The sequence below is a fragment of the Phyllostomus hastatus genome, unplaced genomic scaffold, assembly GCF_019186645.2.
Source record: "Phyllostomus hastatus isolate PE091 unplaced genomic scaffold, TTU_PhHast_1.1 phas_scaffold_93, whole genome shotgun sequence".
Classification (NCBI taxonomy): domain Eukaryota; kingdom Metazoa; phylum Chordata; class Mammalia; order Chiroptera; family Phyllostomidae; genus Phyllostomus; species Phyllostomus hastatus.
The window spans coordinates 37346460-37368042 of record NW_025334042.1 but is presented as its reverse complement, the minus strand read 5'-3'; the positions used below and the strand labels follow the sequence as shown (position 1 = coordinate 37368042).

At 37.4% G+C, this 21583-nt stretch overlaps 1 protein-coding gene across 2 annotated transcripts in view; it reads right to left on the bottom strand.

Moving 5' to 3' along the window:
• SOX5 (SRY-box transcription factor 5) overlaps positions 1–21583 on the bottom strand; it is a 930694-nt gene that overhangs the window by 568133 nt on the left and 340978 nt on the right. The gene's annotated exons all lie outside the window — the stretch shown is intronic.

Genomic DNA, 21583 nt, shown 5'->3' with positions numbered 1-21583 from the left:
AAATGGGTGAAAAATGATTCACTAAAGACTATCAGATGCAAATCTGAAGACAGCATGAAATGCAATCAGGGTTACATCGAGAGGGGAAGAAGGGATAGACACAAGAGACACTTTACACTAATGCATTCAGGTCAAACTCCACTGAAGGGTTTCCTTCTCTATATTTTCCTGGCTTAGGCCGAATTGAGAAGAGTAACATCAGTGGGAAGAGTAGCTTAATATACAAAATTCTAGACAATGAAGACATGATGTGTTTTAAAGGAAAGCCACAAAAATTATTTGTCAGGAGATAATTCATATATAAAATCCCAGACACAAAACATTAACAACACACACACACACACACACACACACACACAAGCATACAGACCCCATTTGTGGTTTACATAAAAATTTCAAAGAACTCACCGGTGAGAAAACTGTTGGGCTATGCTTAAAGACACTTTATGCTTTTAACAAATTGTCAGTAAAAAGAAAGCAAAGGATAGGTAGAGGAACCATAAAAAAAAGTCCTAACAAAGCATTTCCATAGACTTTCCTTCATGATCACAAGGACCTTGTTGTAACAAGTCCCACCACCCCCGCTTTGTAGGGGAGTACCCCACAAAGATGGTGGTATTCCTACAAGGCCATTCAACTGTGGACCTTCGGTGGGCTTAATTCCAAACCTTCCCACTCTGAGATGTTGTTACCCTAACACCAAATTATATTTCTGCCTGAAAGTGATGTACTTCTAGACAACCTCTGAAGGACCTTTTCTAGAAAGTCTTAAATCCTGCACATCTACCACTTATTCCACTTCATCACATAATCTTGGCTAAACAAATTACTTCTCACTGAGCCTCAGCTTTTGTGACAATAAAGACTTGTCACAAGTCTTTAATGTATTTAAAGTTCCTTTGGCATTGTCCAGCATACTCTTAACCCCATGTTTTTTTCAAATATTTGAGGAGAGCCGCTATATCAAGCAGAAATGGGCCCCATTTTACATGTCAGGTTTAAAGTATGCAGAGGTAAACTCTGAATATATCCATAAAATTTATTTCATAGAGCAGAGAGCATAAATACTAGAGGGTCAGCACCAAGGCCTATATGTATGCTATTAATGAACATTAGCTAAGAAGGCCAAATAACATTAGTAGGATACAAACCAATTAAGAGTAGCAATATAAAATGTAAGGAGATGAGAGTTTTAAGTAGTTGCATATACCCAAGTAGTATCAAATATTGCAAACAAAAAAGGGGAGTGACTACTAATAACGTTTCATTAAATTTGACAATTTAAAAAGTCATTGTTCATAATAATCAAATGGTCATCCATGAACTTTGCAAAATCATTAAACACAGTCCAGGGAAAGGGGAAAGTCACACTTTGCTCCGTAGAATGTCAACTGGAGCAGTGCAGTATTAACAAGAGCCCCCATGTGCATGTACACTATTTCCCAACAAGTCTAAATCCAAGAACTTTTCCCATTTTAAAAAAAATCAGAATTAAATCAACAAACTGAGAATAAAAATGTGGTTTTGAAGAAAAATTTGTGGTTTACATAATAATCTCATAGAACTCATTGGTGAGAAAACTGCTGGGCTATGCTTAAAGACACTTTATGCTTTTAACAAAATTGGCAGTAAAAAGAAAGCAATGGATAGGTAGAGGAACCATAAAAAAATCCTAAACCTAGGGTTCATCACTACAATTTTTGGATAATAATTAAATTAATAAAAATCTTACTAGGGTTCAAGAGCTTTTGAAACATTTTCCCTTTTATTGTATGCTTTTATTGAAAAAAAAGTGCAATAGGTCAAACCACCCTTAGCACACAGACCAGGTAATCCATGATCTCTAGGTATGCCAGAAATATACAAAAGATGAAGATGCTTCTAGATTAACAAGCTAGTGCCTATAATTTAAGCATACTTATCTAGAGTTAGCTAAAAGCATCTTCATAATTGCACACACACTAAGTAAGTTTGATATAATGTGAACAGTTCAATTGTTGAGGATTTGCGCCAATAATTACTGACACCAGATTCCCCCCATATATATGCATTAATCCAAATGACATATATCACACAATATCACAAAGTGCAGTTTTAAAATAGTAAAAAAAAAAATAGGAAGGAAGAATGTGTTTGCCAGTTTCCTCAGAGAAACTCTGAATCACCATACCCTGCGTTTCAGAATAGGGAAAAACTATCAGCTTAGAATACTGTAAGGACAAGACACAAAATGGGCAAGTTATTCCTTATCTTCCTGGAAAACAAATTATCTGGTTAACTAAGTTTATGTAAAGAACATATTTTGTTTGGGAAAGGAGTCCTTTCCTTCCTCCCTTTTTCTCTCAGGGTTATGGGTTACCTAGTTTGTCCTGCGGAATCTTTAAATGCAAAGGTACTTGGAGACACATTTTCAACAGGTCTCTTTCAGCCTACAAGAGATAAGGAGTCACTGGCTGTTGGGTCATTCACCTCCAACAGAGAGGGGTGACCCAGATGATGGGCACCGATGCCCTCAGCCTTCTTCACTTTAGTAGGATTTGTCTGGCCTTTTTTTGGTTTGTTTCCAATGTAGGTAAATGAGCTCTGCAAATGTTAACCTATGGCAGGCATGCTGGGAGCCTCTTTCTAACGAGGCCCCAAGGATGTAAGCTGGAGGAGCTATTTTAGCTGGTCTAAAGGCAATACCTAACAGTCAGACTTTTAATTTCACTTTAGTGCAAAGCAGAGAAGGAAAGCTTTTCAGATATGAATAAATAAGCTCAAATCATAGTATAATCTAATTAGCAATACAATAGGGCTTTCAGAAATGACAATGCAAATAACTTTTTTTAAATCCAAAACTAGTCTCACAGCATTAAGAAGGTCTGTTATTTGAAAGTGCTCCTTTGCAGACATATCTGCATTTATTTTAATAAAGAGTAGACTCCTGGTCCAGGCTCTGGGAGGTAACCATATGACAATGATCTTGGTGGCAGAGCTATTTGCAGAAACACATTAAGGAAGAGATCAAACTTCAACAACGTTCTCTTTTGTCTGGTGATCATCACATTTCTGCATCTGAGCCTTCTCTTAAATTAATTCCCTTTTTCTGTATGTACTCTGTGCTTTATTGTACAATCTATACCTCGCAGATTCCTGCCAGTGATATCTGGGTAGGGTTATTAGCAACCGGAATACAAGGATTCCGTCGGTATAAACAGCTCTAAACAGTGTCTTCAGAACAGCAGCATGGGTCTTCAGAATGTTTTTCTGATAATGATGATGAATCTCTTCGGAAAAGTTAGTGACAGTCAAAGAAAAGGTGGAAGTAATTATCTTTAACTTTTGTCCAAAAAAATGCTTTCTTCTATAATTTGCCCTGATTTTTAAAATGGATGGATATCTATCTATCTGTCTATCTGCCTATCCCTTATCATTTATGCATATCTCCACCTTCCCCCAAACTGGCTCTTCCGAGGTCAGGGTCAGGGAAACGCTACGGAAGCCCTAGGTCTGCAAATTGTGAGACAATAAAAATGGCAGACATGACTCAAAGTATTCCCCCACATAAAATTGTTTCAATAGAAGAGAAATAATGTGGTAGAAATTAAATTGTATAGTATATGTTACAGACTATTTGAGTGGTTTATTACAAAAATAAACCTGTATCTTTGCCCATGGAGCAACAAATCCTTCCTCTACATAAGGTCTCGGAGAATAATCTCTAGTGAGGAAATATTCCACAAGTTTGTACCTTTCACTCTATTTTCTTTCACGAGTCCCTTGGCACACAATAATATCACACTGTATGACACAGAACACACTAGTTGTTATGAGATAGTCATAATACCCATCGGTAGCAATGGTATAAGATACTTTATTGTTTGAACATACACCCTTCAGAGTGTATAAACTTAAAACTTTCTTAAATTACTGTCAAACCTAAACATTACAATAACATATGCTTTCCTTTTTAATTAAAAAAGCTCCAATATACATATATATTTTCATTTAATTTCTCACTCTTGAGCATATAATATTCGCTTTTGAAACCAAAATGATCGTTTAACTTATTTACCAAGAAAAAATAATAATGCTGTCTAGTATTTAAGTACCTGCCCTATGAAACTCTGTTAAAATGTAAAATGTAAATTAAATTCACCTCTCCCAGTTGTTAATTATTCCGGGTGTCTGTGAATGGAAACAAGTAGTTAGTTTACACTGAATTACTGTCAACAGCCGACTTGCAGGCCACCCTTTCTTTCACGTGTCTCTAAGTATACATGAAAGAAATTGAAAACTGGGGAAATAGATGGGAGAACATTTAAAGGTAACTTTTCACCTGTGTTACTGGAATGCTTCCTACCTCATTATATTACTGCTTCATTTCCCTACTTTTCTGCTTTAAGATGGTAAAAGATAGTTAATATGCCATTTTGCCCAACTGCCTTCAAAAAAAGAATTATTTTCTATGATGTAATTTTAGTGTTAATATTGAATGGCACTGATGGCAATTTGTTCTAATTATTTTACAATTATAAAGGCAGTTCTGAAAGTTGTATATATTTAAAATCAGAGTATAACTAAGCAGTAGAAAATTAAGTGTTTTTAATAGACCACCTTTTGGTCTAGAGGAAGCTGAATATAGTATTTCCAGATATTTTATAAATACCATTTTCTTTCATCATTTATTTACAAGTACGTAAGTATAACAACGTTCACGCTTTCAAATGATATTTTAAAGACCTTTTGAGTATACTCAGTTAACATTTGCATTATTTCTGTGAGACAAAATACTATGTATTATAAAATGTTATGGTATTACATGCTCTCACACGTCACCTTTTTCCCTCAATATAGCAAACCCGTTTGGTGTCTAGTATATATCAAATGTGGAATTATGAATTATGAAGGTCACAAAATAAACACAGTTTCTGTCTTCAAACAGCTTAAAACAGAAAGGATAACTTATTTGAATTTAAAAATCCCACAAATATCTCATAAGTCATAAAAATTCCTACTTTTCTCTGAAATTATCATCCAATAATATACTCTAGACTATTTAGATTTGTTAGATCAATGGACTCTTACATTATTCTTAGAAATTCAGTGCACTCATTTTCACTCCTTTTGTTTTAATGGACCAAAACAGCTGTAAGTAGAAATGCATATGTCACTTCTTTTACACAGTTTTTGATTTATGAAGAAATACAAGGCAGTCGTATTTCTAATGACAAAGGAAATAGAGCACACCAGGACACGAGGGTTGGGAAGGGCATTCCAGGCAGATGGAAACACACACACAGGAAAAGACGTGTAGGTTGATTGGACTGAAGTCTGGGAGAAGGCAGGATGAGGAAGAGAAACAAGAGAAGGATGGGGTGCTTAGAGAGAAGAGTTTAAGGGGTGAGCAGTGTTTAAGGAAGACTTTGAAGCCACGCTAAGAAGTTTAGAGTCAATGTACGAGTTAAAGAAAGCCATCAGGGGGTTTTATGGAAAGCAGAGATATCTTCCTTGGAGTTTGGAAAGATCTGACAAACATGTAGAGGATGTTTTCAGAAAACAGCAAGACTAGAGGCAGAGAGATGTTCAAGGAGATATTATGATAACCCAGGAAGAATCACTAGAGTAAATGGACTGAGGCACTGGGAAAGAGATGAAGAGGACAGGCTGGCCTGAATAGAAATTTAGGAGGAAGAAATGATAGAACTCGGGTGGTGAGTTGGCAATGTCAGCCAGGTTTTAGGTTGGGTATCATTTGTAAGAGGAAAATATAAAAAGAGGAAGGATTGTTATTTCTTTGTGGAAGAGGACAAGGGGGTGTGTGACATTGAACTGTTTGGGACTTTTCACATTTGAGTCATCTGTGAGATGGCCAAGTGGAGATAGATGTCCAGAAGGCCCACAGGTACACAGGCAGTGGGAAGCAGAAAGACACATGCTCATGCCATTAGCACACAGGTCAATATATGAAATCTTGAATATGAATGAGATTCACAGTAAATATAGAGCAACAAAAGAAACAGAAAAGGAGAGAGCATTGATGCAACTGCACTCTCCTAATTTCTTAAGCCTCATACTAATGATCAGATTACCTACATTGTGATGAGCTCACTATACTTGGGTCACCATTACCTTTATTAACTCTTCTTTCTCGTTATTACTTGTCAATGATTTAAAACATTCACTTGTATCTTTGTTCCTGATTTTTTTTTATTTTCACCTGAAACTACTCTTTAATGCTTATCCATACTGGTATACATAGAGCTAGTTCCTTCATTTTAAGTAACATGTACTGTCTGCATGAACTTTGCTTATCCATTCCACCTTTGGTAAACACTAGGTGATTTCCACTTTTTTGATCCTAAAAAACAGCATTGCAATCAATGTCCTTTAACTCAGATAAGCAGCAAGTTTTATGAGGAGATATTTAGTTGGAACTGGAATGTGCTCACACCCCTTTTTTCCCATAAGAAGAAAACTGAAATGTATTGATATACATTGCTAACATATGACTATAGCCAAATACTACCATCTCTGGGATTTTCTCCTAAAACATAATTGAATAGGTGCCCATCCTTATAATTTCAGGAGACAGAAAATAAGGAAGAGGATTAGTGAGTAAAAATGAGGAGTACATGTTACTAAAGAAAATAATATATATACATTTAAGCTATAAAATGTTATTCAGTTGCTAGCTATTATTAACATTTGTTTCTCTTTTAAAAGCTAGCTTTGTTTTGTTCAGCTCTCTGTATAATCATATCAAATGGACAAAAAATAACTATTATTTCCTAATGATATCTTATCTTCTAGCTGTAGAAGGTAGCCATAGTTCTATGATTTTGGAAAAAAAAAGAAATTGTGGTGAAATAAATTTGGGATCCTGTGCATGTGTACATTTCTCGTAGTATTCAAAAGTATATTAAATCTTTTAAAAGCTCTAAAGATCGTTATTTAAGTTTGTTTAACTCAGTGTCCAGCAAACTTATCTCACTTAGGAACCTGAAGAGGTTCACATCTATTAACAATTTATAAAAACTACTGGCCCGTGGAGCAGGTCGGAAGAGATAAGCTTAACTCAGTGCTCGATGGTGAACTGATAAAGCCAGAAACAGCACTGGGATTTCTGCAGGCCCTCTGAACTTGCCCCTCGTAATGGGATGTTGACTTTCCCTCCCACAATTTCCCTGACCCTCTACCACTCTGGGACTTCTAGTCAAAAATTTACTGCAAAGGAAAACAATTTCTTCCGTCTTAAAATGCTAAATCCTTGGTGGATACGTAGAACATACACCTTTTTCTCTGCTCTACTAAAAACAGCACCTTCTTATTTAAACAATATTTATTTTGTTTTTCTGATCAGCTCCAGCTACCAAGATCTTTATTTAGCAAATACAATATAGCACTTACTATGTGTCAGGCACTATTTTCGAAGTGCTTTACCAATATAAATTCACTGAAGCCCTCAAAAGACTCTATACAAAAAGGTACTCCAAGTCTCCCTAGTTTGCCGAAGGGCAAGCTGAGGCTCAGAGAGATGAAGGGAAGTAGGTGAGCCAGGGTTGAAAGGCAGGCATTTCCGGTCTGTGTCCTCACCTGCCATCCACCTCCCATAGGCAAAGCACGTCACTGCCATCTCTTAGGAGAAAAGGGTGCTGTTTGTATTGGCATCATCTCTATGTTTTTCCTGGTTTTGTAACACATGACTGAAAATATATATTATTATGCACATATACAGTCTTTAAAAGTAAGCATTCCAATGGGCACAGATATATACTTTATATTTCTGTATTTATATTTTTATACATATGCATTGCCCATGTATATGCAATGTGTATATATATTAGATATTATCCCTATATTTATTTTTTATATATCAAAGATGCATGTCTATATCAATATAGATGTAAAGTAAGTAGTTGACCTGACAAGAATAATGGAGTGAAATTTTTATAATGAAAATGTCCCTGCAGAGTGAGGCTGGATTAACCTAGAACTGAGCTCACTTACTTACACTTTGTTTTCTCTTGCCATAAGTAACAACAAAGCTAAAATTTTTTGTCATGTTTTTCTTCTATTAAATATCTGGTTTTCCCATTTACAAACATATCAGGCATTATTCTTAGCACTGATGTTTGGTTACTTTTTTTAAAATACATTGTATTGTCTCACTTTAAAAAATTTTCAGTTAAAAAAATTTGCAAGGAAGTGAGGGAAAATGTCAATGATCTGTATTTTATACTTTAATAGAGATACTAAAATAAGCTGCTTTATTTTTATATATTTTGTAGGTTTTTAAAGCCTTCTTTTGACAGCTACTGCAATCTTATCCTAAAGCAGGAATGTCTTGGAAAATATTTCACTCTCCCAAAATATCAATAAAATGAGCAAGAAAAATTAGCTTTACAGCAGACCACTTCAATAAGACACAGAAGTAAATCGGACAAGGCAGATAATATGATGCCTTTTGGAATATAATGGAGAATAGAATTCGCAGGTATAAAATAAGTAGCATCATCGTGTAAATCTAGCTCCCAGGGTGGAAGGCATACCTAATACATCTATGAAAAGATGGGTGGGCAGGCATTCACCTATAGGTACTGGGGACTCATTCCTGGGTATCTATTTATGTATATGGATGCAAATGTGCCCATGTATGTTTTTCTATGTGGAACAAAGTATGCCATCACTATTGTGAATAACAGAAAATAAACATTATTATTACAACCTGAATGACCATGAAAGAGAGAAAGAAATTCTCTTGAATGTAACATTTGCCATGTGGACAAAAACTGCTTTCAAAAAAAAAATAAAGCGGAATTTTAAAGGAGAACAAAATGGTTCTTATAATGAATATAAATAACCAAATAAAAATTAAGAATTCCACACGATTAAAAAGGCCTTTTCAAGCTAATAAGTCACTTTTATTGTGATATAACAAAGGTAACTATCCTTTGTTATATTCTCTCTTTAAAAAATAAAGTACTGGACTTATAAAATGTATTATTTAAAAGCCTAGACTCTTAAAAAAGACATCTTCTAGAAAACTTCATAGGGTGTTTGTTTAAGGTCTAGGAAAAAAATTCACATTAAATAATTACCATCAGTCTTTTCTATCGACTCCAGGACAGACCACAAAAACTTCGGGTTAGATCTTAAAACTGAAGTTCTTACATAAACTCTTGTTCTAAATCAGTTCCTCAGAAGTAGTTTTCAATAAGGGATATTTTTTAAAACCACATTATACACAATAGGTCTATTTAACGGTGTTTCCACAGCAGGATCATCTTGCCAAAGAATGCGTCTGATGCTGATATAAACAGAGCACTCATTTGTTCATTCAACATTTATGTCACACCTGCTGTATGTCGTGCACCAGGCTGATGATAGAGAGTTAGACAAGAAATGAGAAGTATTAAAACTGTAGAAGTCTTGAGTTAGGCCTAGATTATAGTGTCAAATGAGACACAGCATAACTGTAGGCTTGGGCAAATTATTACCCTCAAGGACTTTGGGGATGTTCTAGCCCTCTGTCCATATGGATATATAGGAGCAATAAATCTGACTGACCTAGGCTATGGTATGCCATCTTCGTCCCCACAGTGCCAAAGCTGTCCACACATCTAGCTCTCCGGAGGGTTGGAGGAATATGCCCTTAAGGAGTGTATTTGCCTGACCCAGAGGGTATCCCAGGAGAAAACAATAACAGAGGCTCATAAACTGAGTCTATGGACAATGAGTTAGTTTCGGAGGAGAGTGGCACTTTTAAGTACAGCAGGTTATATGGTTTAAGATTGGTTCCTGACCCCACAATTTTTCTCAGGGGCTTGTGTCAGAATCCTGGGGAATGAAAAAGGCAACAATGAAATAAAAGAGGTGTTTCACAAAATTCATGGGAAGCATTAAAAACACAAGGCCGCTCTCCTTTGCAGCCCATGAAATAGCAGGCGGCAGCAGTGTGATCACAGGGAACTGGTGCTGCATTGCAAAGAGATCGTAAGGTGGCAGGTGACATCTTTGCATTCATGGAACAAGAGAGATGAAGCATAGTAGGCACCAGATGACAGTCTGGGCACCGTGTCTGCAAGTACCTGTGAGGCAGTCTCAGGTGGGAAGAAGACAGGTGAAAGGGCGAGAGTCACTGTGCTTTTCCCGGGGAAGGAAAATCTGATTGCACCTTCAGACATCCACAGCAATGGAAGATGTAGACCTAAAATGTGCCCTTAGGACCTCTGTCAGGTGAAGTTTTTCTGGAGTCATTTTTCCACCCACTGCAAACCCCATTTCTGACACATGTACATATCTGAATATGAGAGAGGGAACTTGAAAATCAATGAAGACTTGTACTACTTAGTTTGCATTTAAACAAAATAGTTGCATGGGTTTTTTTAATAAATTACCAAGTGCATTAGGAATAAATATGCACAAAATACTCTTCCCAATTATCAAAAAAAAAAGAGATACATTTGGCTTTCACTCATATAGCTAATCTATTAGCCAAAGTGATGCTCTGGATTCAGAGGACACAGCATATTGGGAAGCCACTAATGACAAGCCTCTGCCAAGTCACTGCACCTACACTCCTTCATCTACGGTGTCATTATGGATTCACAGGGTTTGGGAATAACCACCCCTCCCATTGAACTGCCATAAGGAAGAAATGTGGCTTGGCAAATAGCTATCCCGCTGGACCACCATTTCCAGCTCTGCTTGGTCCAGTCAGGTTCCAGAACGCAGAGGTCCATGGTAAGTTTGATTGCTAAATTTGTGTGCCCTAGAAACAGTAAAAATGGAAACTTGATAACTTATTCCCCACATATTTAACTGTAAGCCCTTTCCACTTCTCCTCCAAACATATTTATTGGGAAATACCAAGTACTGATTTTAATTGTTTCTTTTCCTTTTATTTTACCAGCCAATAGATATTTTCTAAAGTTTTATTATTATTTTACTCAGCACTTCATGAGGCAATGGAAAAAAAACAAGTGAGACACAGAACCTACTTTCAATACTCTCTGAGGGACACAAACCATAAAATGCAATGATAATAGAGATTGATTTGGATGGAGTACACCCTGCACTGCAGAAGCATATAAAGAGGAGACCCCTGACACTCTCAGAGTGAAGGGAAAAGTCTCCACTTTCATAGAGAAAGAGGAATTTAAGCTGCATCTTGAAGTTAGGGTTAGAGCGTTTAAGGTCTTCTAGAGAGAAGGATAAATCTAAGCAAAAATGAGAGAATGTGGATGGAGATGAGAGAATATGGGAAGATGACATTTTGAGAAATGACAGTCATTCACTGGAAAACCTTGTGGGGTGTGTCACGTGTGGCTTGGAGGTTGAGGCTACGAACAAATTCTAGGCTCCAAACGTGCCTTCGATTGGATTTAATACGCCCTGGAGAGTCACAGAAGGATTTCACGCAGGCGAGTGACAGGCGAACATTTCCTTTAGAAAGTTCCAGTTTAGAATGGAGGGACTGAAGGAGGGAAGCCAGTAAGGAGAGTAGTTCATAGAAATGCGCAGCAGGTCCCCTTTTTGCAGGAAAGAGAAAAATATCTGAGGGGAAAGGAGAAAGAGGCAGGGGTTTACTGTCCCTACTGTGAAGAGAATGTGAGATTTTAAATATCAGAAATTTCCATTCAAATAAGTCAGAAAGAAGCAAACAGGTCCAATAAAATATAGTTCGTTTTGCTATGGAAAAAAAAGTCTTCTCCAGAGAGTGAGAAATGCCATCAATTGCTGGGCACCGTATCCTACATCTTTATTATTATTCCTTCAATAGGATGTGCTGAAAAGCACCCTAGGAATCTTTTCATAAAAATTAGGTGCTTCTCTTTGAAGTCTCTCTTTCTATTTTAATTTCCTACAGCAGAAACTCCAGAAACTAAAAATAAGGTTTACAGGGATGGAGGAACAAAAAGAGAGAGACAGAGAGGGAGAGAGAGAGCACAAAGCGAGGGATTGTGAGGCTGAATCCCCAAGACTGGTGCACGGTATTCTCAGAAAAACTCAGAGGCTGTCTTTCCTCTCCTTTCACCTCATCTAACCCGTCCCACCATCCCACCCTCTCACACACATGTGGACACTTGAGTTTTGAGCCATAAATCTTGCAAAGTCTGTCAACTGACAGCCTAATAACATGAAAGGAGTATCTGCAAACAAGATGGTTTCGAGCCATTGCTCATGACCCTGAACAAATCAGGGACTGGTTCCCTGTGCAGCTTCGAGCCTCTGCTTTAATCACTTAACGGAGCAGATTGATGTGACACTTACGGAGCAGACTAAGAGGTCTCTATTTTCCAGCTATCTACTGGTCTCCTTTACTTTTTCCCTAACAATTAAGTCTAGCTTGTCATATTTTGAGACCTAATCAATGTATAAATGAGGGACAGCTGATCATTTGGCCTTTTCTGCCCTGCGTTATTCACAAGGAAAGCAACCTCTTCCAGCTTTCTACCTGGTAATCATTGAGGAGTATTCAAATAAGGACATGGTGAGGTTAAGGGCTAAGGCAGTGGTTATCAATCTTGGCTGCACAGAAAAAAAGTCACCTGTGGATTTTTGTTGGGGAAAGGGGCATGGAGGGGGGAGCGGTGGTATTTTAATACAAATACTTGGGCTGTAAACCAAGCACGATAAATGAGAGTTTCTGGGTGTGAGGCCCAGGCACTTTTCTCAACAGCCACTGTAAATTGTAATGTTCAGTCATAGTTAAGATTAAGAAGGTATCAGGAATGTACTCCCAATTTACACCAGGAATGACTGATCTATAAGCAACGTTCCACTAGGGAAGTATGCAAAACTACAGATCCTCAGAAACCGCCAAGGCCTATTAAATCAGAATCTTGCAAAGTGGGAGCCAAATGCCTGACTTTTGACAGGCTTCTTAGATACATTTTAGATTCTCCAAACTCTCGAAAACCATTCTGCAAGGACAACAATTAGCTGCTTTGTCTTCTGACTATGTCAATCCTAGCAGACATCATCATCACTTGGGGAGTTAGGAGGAGCCTGGGGGACACTCTTTGGGACCTTGCCAAATTACTATTCCAGATACCAGCGTGAGGAAGAATGGGGGTGGGGGGGGCACTCAAAACGAATACAAGGAAGAAATAAGTTTCCTGCCTTAAAAGATGACAACTTAGTGGAGAAAACGATCATTCAGCAACCTGTGAATGATTACAGATTTGCAGAAAGAAAAGTACAGAAATGTTACAGGAAGCCGTTGCAGCCAGCTCTTTTTTTGACTAGTCATATTTGGGAAGTGCTGGTGCAGGGACTAAGAGCTGCTTCTTTGTGAAACATTCCTTGGCAGACCCTACCTAAAGCCCCCAGACGTAGCCCATAGTTGTCCTAAAACTAAAGGAAGGATGCAAATATCCTCAACTTTTACTGATTATATTTAGAATCACACTTTATGTTTTACATGGCAATTAAACACCCCACCCTTTTATCTCATAGTTTGTTGTCTTGGCATCGCTTTGTTCAGTGCTCTAGCATTTTTCCTATAATAGTAACACTTTTACAGCAGTTTTCCAAGTTGTATTTTCAGTTAAACTTGAGTGATTGGATGATGTCTAAATGGGGAACCCCTGAAAGGGGTAATACAATTGCAAACCAAATTAAAACTAGGACATACCAAAAAAGTACAGAGGTGATTTGAGGTGACAGTATTTCTTTAAAAGCAGTACTCCACTCTGAGAAGCTTTGCTTCCGAAATGGTGGGTAGACTGTCAGTTTCCTGCACTGAAAGCACGGCGTATGCTCACTGGAAGCAGAGGTGCACAGCCCTCAGCAGGTATAGACTATACATGCACACGTAGTCCTCACATTCCTTCCCCGTTCATCCCTAGTGGGCCCTGTGAGATGGCACAAGTCCCTGGAGTCAACATGAGAAGGAACACTGACCTAGCATAATGTGAATGAATGGTAAGCAATATCAAATAAATTAGAAATGGGTATGTGTAGGCACTAACATTATCTGCCAACTGTACAAAAAGAAAAGGAAAAAGGATTTTTACTAGAAGAGCTTCCCTGATGTCACAGACCTTGCTACTAAGCACCTCTGGCTTCTCATCTTGGACAACCTGTCCTAGGCAAAGACCCCTCTATCAGAAAGCTAGCTGGCATCTCTTCCAAAAACAAGGTTTGCCAGGTCCCACTAAAAACAATCCCATAGAAACTCCTTAGGCAGAAATTGGGCTAAAAAAAAAAAGCTAAAAAAAGCAGAAGGAGTAAATTGACTATGCAAAGCACACATGATTAAATCTTTAAAGATGAGTGGAAAAAGATTATTAATAATATGTTTTAAATATTATTTAAACATATAGTGGTTTACCTTGAACTAAATCTTTGGCCAGGTATCCATGTCACACAGAGCCTGCTGTGGTTTAAGGGGCCCGCTGAAGTGAGCACATTTCCCACCAAGGGAACTGGAGAGCTAGTGCCTGTGAGTCTATGGTGTACTGCCCAGACTACCGAGGGTTTGAGTTTGAATAAAGAAGGCCCACTGCTAAATTCAAGATCATCACGGCAGTGAGAGGTCTCTTCCTGTTCCCTTGTGTTACTATATATACTGCACTGGCCAGGGAATGATTACAAAAGCAGAAGTCCAAGGTAAGAATGGACTTAAATATCCTAGGTTTCTCATATTTTCAACTCCTCCAAACATTCTGAAAGGTGTCTTTTCCCTGGTACCTAGATTTGTATCTTCAGGCTACAAACAAACAGCTAATTTCTGATGATTACTTGTCCACTAACAGACCAAGCTGTTGCTTTAGGAAACAGTAATTCACAATATTTCACACTACAATCAGAGCAGCCTGGCTGAGCTGTTTTCGTCAATTTAGTTTCGACTTGGTGACTAAATAAAATAATCAGAGAATACTTCATCAAAACCTGGGTTATGTTTAAAGTGCATCTTAAACCAAGGTAAGCAACAATAAAAACTAGCATTTCTCGGGCCTTTCTATGGACTAAGAGCTTTTACCATTAATTCCTCTCACTAACATTATTAGGAAGGTGCTGTTATTACCCCACTTTCTAGCTGAGGAAACTGAGGCAATCTAGAGGTGGGACAACTTTGTTAAACTCCCATACTGGTTAATAATGTTGGCACCTGACTTCGAATATGGGCGACCTAATTCCCAAGACCTCTTCTAACCACTGCACTGCTGTGTCTCATCACAGAAAAATCATGATAACGACCCTAGAAAAACGCAAACGTGTTATTTTGTCAAATGCACTGTGATACTTTATGACTATTGCCTACATAGAAGATCATGGAGACAATGAGTGTCAGAATAATCCAGAAACTGAGCCCGAGGTTTATCTCCAGAATTTTCTCTTCCATTTATTCTACACTTTAGATTTATAGTCACACTATTTCCATATTTAATGGTTGTTTCTGTATTAAAGGAATATTTGTGCTCACCCCCCACTCCCTTAGTATATTGTGGGGGGATACTTCACATATTGTTCATATAGGTAATGGTGTACAATTTTAGCCTGAGGGCAAACACAATAGGTTTATTTTCACTATTCTCTTGGGACAATGAAATTAATAACATCCAATGAGGTCACCAGTCACTGAGTCTTTCCCATTCAAAAGATTCACTGCTGTAACTGAACCAGGGCTATGTTTTAATTTGTGTGTCCCAATGGGATCTTCTCCAGAATATCAGATTAAAACCAGTCCTAAGTAGCTTTGCCATTTGTTTCAAGGATGAACATAGCAGTTTAATTTTATAAATGGCATGCAGTTGCCAGCAGACTCTAGGGAAGTCCAGACAACGGCCATAAAACCATGAATACTACCTAGAAAATACACAGTCATCACTCAGGGTCATTAATTAGGTGTCCATGTGGTTTGGAGCCGCAGGGATACAGTTTACTTACGGCAGCCTCCATGTCAAATATTCAGTATCAACTGCAGATCATAAGTTAGGACACTTTTCAATTTAAAAAGCATACTTAGACTTAATTTTACTTCAATTTAAAAATCACCTTAGACTGCTCCAGAACAAGAACTTGATTTTTTTTTCATTTAAGCACTGCAAATTCCTATTTCTACTCCCATACATCTGTTCTTCTTTGGTCAAAACATCATAAAATGAAGGGCTATTAGGAAAAGGGTAATGCAGTGAAGGAGTCCCAAGTGCAAAGGCCTAGCAGGTCATCTGAATGACAAGTGGGCAGTGGCGGTGGGGGGGGGGGGGGGGGTCTGCTGTGAACTGTTCAGCAAATGCCCCGTGCAAAGGGGCAGCTGACACTCAGTTCGCGCCTGTTGTTCTGCACAGAAATGGGGGCGCTGTGGCCCAGGAGACACACTTTTAAAAAAAAAAGTTAGAAATACAGATTCTTATATCACAGTTACTGATGTTTACAGTTGGCTATTATTTCAAAAACAAATCTTAAAAAACTGTGTAGGCCAGATTTTGTCCTTTGGTAAAAACAAAACAAAACAATGCAACAAAAAAACTCTTGTGAATAATATCTATGGGATTTTATTTCATCTTGTTTTACTTCTAAAAATTTTTAATATAGAAAATAAAGCTAAGTTATTTAGAACCTACTAAGTAACAGTTAATATACTTCATGCCACCCTATAAAACAGATTTAGTTATTCCTATTTTACAGGTGGGCAAACTATGAGACCAACTAATATTCCTAAGATCACTCATCTAGTGCTTTCATCTGGATCTGCCTCACTTCAAAGCCCATACTTTTCCCACCAATCCTATCTTTGACAGGCTCCAGGAGGAAAAGAATTTGAGGACAATCACAGAGCACATAACCCTCTGCAATGATATTTAAGAAAAATCAATATAAAATGGACAAGCTTTACCATCTGAAAAAAAATGACTTGATAAAATTGTTTGTCGACAGATAAATGATATTAGAGTGTTTCTTAAACCTAATTAAATATCTCAAATGTTATCAAGAAAGCTAAAATATAACTAATGGAAGGTATTAAAACTATGAGTTAAATAAATATTTAACATTATACAGGTCTCTTTATCTAAGTGAATGGTATCTAGAAAACCCACAAGCAAAGAAAGCAGAGGGAAAGCTGTTTCTTTCTTAACACTTCCATGGAGAAGGTGCTCTGACGAGTCAGCTTGCCAGCCGGCTGAGTGTTCTGGTCGGCTCAGGATGCACACGAGTTTGAAGAGGGCATCCAAGGCTTCAGGGACCAGTGACTTCCGTTAAAGCCATCTACTGCCCCATCCTCCCTCAGTGTTGAAGAAACAGTCTTCAGAAATATATTAACAAGTGGCTCAAGGACACTTCTCTACTGATAAGATTTCTAGTTATGTTGGTAATTAAATGTCTTAAGTTATACAGTAGACCCTTGAACAATATAGGGGTCAGGGGCGCCAACCTCCCACTCAGTAGAAAATCCACAAGTTACTTTTGACTCTACTTAACTTTACTAAAAGCCTACTGTTGACTGCAAGCTTTTCCAGTAACATTAACAGTCAATTAACACATATTGTGTACATTATATTTATCACATACTCTATTCTTAAAGTTAGCTAGAGAAAACTTTGCTAAGAAAATCACAAAGAAGAGAATATATATCTATAGCACTGTACGTATTCATTGGAAAAAAAAAAATCCATGCCTACTAAGTGGACCTGCGCAGTTCATTCAAAGCTGTGTTGGTTAACACAAATTAGTTCCAGGGATCTGATTACTCCTAGAAGAGCTACTACAAAGAGGTTTCTAAATCTTAAGTCTAAGGACCTGCAGTGACTGTAAGAAACATTCGATGTCCCATTTGGCCCTGTCTGGGATGTAGCAATCACTTAACAATAACAGGACATACACGGAAGGCCCTTTCATCGCTACCATTACCCTGCTGCTCTCTAATCTGTTCTCTCAGTCAACATTCCGTCGGTTTTCTTCTTCATCCTTGCCCCCCATCCAAAATGTGATAGAGAATAAATTCACACTGCATATAGGAGTTAAAGCATTGTTTATGTTTCAAATTATAAAATTCCTGCATGATTATACATTAAACTTCAATGTAACATACACATGCATTTTCTTATGACAATTTCAACTATTTTCATCTGACAGAAACAGGGAAAAGTTTAAGTAGTAACATAAGTGATAAAATTCTACCATCGCCCTCCTCAGCTCATTCATGGCCCAGAAGCGGGAGAGGTGCATCTGCATTTTCTGGGTCTCAGGTCTCCTGTGTCTGTCATGGTGGGAGCATATCACCATTAGGATGAATATGGTGTTTAAAGAGAAGTATTTTTCATATTACATGGCTCTCAGCACAAGCTGTCTATTTCCCCTTGCCTCTCACCTGAAGACATAGCAAAATGTTCCATTGCTGTAGGAGAAACTCACTATTTCTCCTTACTGAGGAGTTACTGGAGTTTTTCAAGAATTCACGATAGTAGACATTCATCTGACACATGGACTCTGTGACCTGACGACCCTATTTGGGTTTGACTCCACTAAAGTGTAAATTAGATAGTGCCAAGTTGAACATAGTTCCACTCTCTTCTCTAGTCTTGTAGATCATCTTTCCCAGTTGCTCCATAATCTGTCAGCCAGTCCTGTCTCAGTGAAAACCAGAGTGAAACAAACACATTTAAATGAATAACTGAGCAGTAAAATATAGCTAACTAATAAATGCAGCCATAACATACATGGATTCTGTTCTTTTTACCTATCTATATCATTTTAGCATGCACATCTCTACTTACTGTGTGGTCATAAAACAACATACTTGCACTCCCTGTACCTCCGTTTCCTCTTATGTAAATGAGGGACATACTATGGCCTGCCTGGCAGAGCTGCTGTGACAACTGAATGAAATAACTTATGGGAAGAACCCAAGCTAGTGCCTGGCACACAGCAAACAATAAAATACATCAGATATTATTGTTGTCATTCTATTTTTAAAACGTACTGAATATTGTTGTAGGTTCTGGAGCCAAAAAAAATGAATAAGATCTTACCTTTTGGCAGCTAAAAGTTCAGTGGGGAAGAAAAATAAAATGAAAAATCATAATTCAATAGCCTTCTATATATGCCTTCTTAAAATTTGGCCTAGAGTTTTCAAATGGGTATGTCTACAACCTTCTCAGCTTCCAGCTCCATGTATATACAATGTAAACAAATCCAACTTTTCATTTTTTTTGTGGTACCGGATTTATTTTCTGTGAAATACCTTCTATGTAGAATTAAATTATAAGACAATTGATAGGTTACAAAGCACAATAGATTTTGCAGTCAAATAACCTTCTTTGAATATTTTTCCCCAAACTTTTAGAGATAATAGCTATAAATCAAGATAAAGGGATTTCTGGAGATGACAAGTGAAAATTACAGTGAACAAATACTCTCCTAAAGGACAAAAAGGCATTAGTGGGCCCCAGCAAAATTACGGCAACTGAAAGGACAAGGTATATAGTCAAAGGGAAAGGTCTTTTTTAAATGCCCTGAGTCAAGGAGACCCATTTGCAGCTCTGGGCTTATTTAATAATATTAAGCAAGAATACCTAACTATCTATAAGAAGGACCAAGAGCATAAATCAGACATCAGTGTACATATTTCAATATCAAAGCTGTAAAGCAAAATGATTTGTGGGAGCAACTAAACAGTTTGAATATATTGTAGCTCTTTTCAGAGCCTACTTAAGCATATTAGTTGTCTAAATTAGGATTTTGTTGTTGTTGAGGGAGCCAAAAAAAATGTGTTAAGATTTTTTCTTTTTACCTACAAGATACTTTTTGTGAAAGTAAAACTTTATTCAATACATCTTAATGATAGAATATTGGTATAGATATAATTCATTGGAAAAATCCTAACCATATGACTGAAAAAAACTTTTCAGAATTCCATATGGTTAAATTTTATTGAGATAGTGCCACATTTACCAGCATTATAATTTGTATCAGTTGTGAGATTTCTCCCACAAAGAACTAAGAAGCATATTCAGGCACCAAAATACAAGAAAAGCGTATATGTATTTGCTATTAGTATTCATTTTCTAATAGGCTGTGTATTCCTTTTGGACTGTATTAGGCTATTTTTTTTTAAGTTCCAATAAAACTGTATACTACTCTATTACCGGAAAAATATTTTGAATCCTCATTTTCTTTCCATTTCACAAACAGCTGATATTGCCACAATTTAAAAAACATATTGAGAACAGTATGCATGTGTTCTCTTGCACTCCGTGAATGACTGCAAAGGTCTCCCTATGTTTCCCCGCAGCTAAGCGTCTTCTGCATTCGCTATCGTGCTGCCAGTGCACCATAAGGAACAGAACTAAGCTCTCCCCGTGTGCAATTTATCTGAGTCAGAGTTTCCTCATCGATGTTCTCACTAGACAGTGGATACCTAGTAAGTCCTTTCCAATAAATAGTTTATGAAATATTTTAGGCTTAAAGCAACACACTGTGAAGTCCTAAGTATATGGAATATGAGAAAAAAATCCAAAATTACTAATATTTCCAAATAATTCTGACTGAAAGCACCACACAGTTTCACTGTTATGATTTTGTTTTTCTATAGCACTTAGGAAGTGATAATTCCTGAGTCAATGTAGTTTGAGCACAGATTCTGGAGCCAAACTGCAAGGGTTTGAACGCTGACTCCACTACTTTCCAACAATGTGAGGTTGCCAAATGATTTCACTTCTGGTCCTCACTTTTCTCATCTGTAAAGTGTGGCTATCAATGATACTTATGTCATTGTTTTTGGTGTGAAAATTAATTGAGCTAATGTATGATAGTGCTCAGAAGAGTATCTGGCACAGACAGAGGGCCTACTCTTTAGGTAGCTGTTGGTATTATTCACTAACAGTACACAATTTCATACTATCTGCACTGCCTGTGTTCAAAAGCAAGCAATCAGCAAAATAATTTGACTCTGATTTTTAGCAGGGCTTGCTCTTATTCAACAGGATAACCAACAACAACAGTAAGCTGTAAAAAAAGTTTATGCAAATATGCACAAAACAAAATATTAGAGAAATAACTATTACACGAGATGATAGAATCACTAGTCAAAAAGATTTCAACCAAAATGATTAAATTTAAATTCAATACTGATAAATGTAAAGCTGCCAAGATAAGCTCACAGAATCCATGGCACAAGCATGGGATAAAAGAAAAGGTTTCCACAGAAAGGCATTTGGTAGACTGAGCATTCAACGCGAGTTAACATATTGCATTCCTTTCAAAATAGTTACTGTAATTTTGAGCTGCATGAATTAGAATGGTCGCCCCAAATAAAGATGCTAATAGCTCACTGCTTCTGTACCAGGGAGAGTACATGGACTGTTTCATTATGGTCTCTATGGCTGAAGAAAGAAAGGCTCTTTGGGAGGAGCAGGGTCGGTTCGGTGTGTCATGTAACTAAAGGATCTGGAACAGAAATGTTTCAAACAACTGATTATTTGGGGGATTATCCTGGAGGAGGATTTATATGTATTCTACATAGGTTCAAAGGCAAAATTAAGTAGAATTATAAGGAATCATCTTTTTGGGTCAAAATAAGAAGATACACGCTCATACAAAGTTGTTTAATCTGCTGTCTGTCCCCAACTTTTTTGGCAGCAAGGACCAG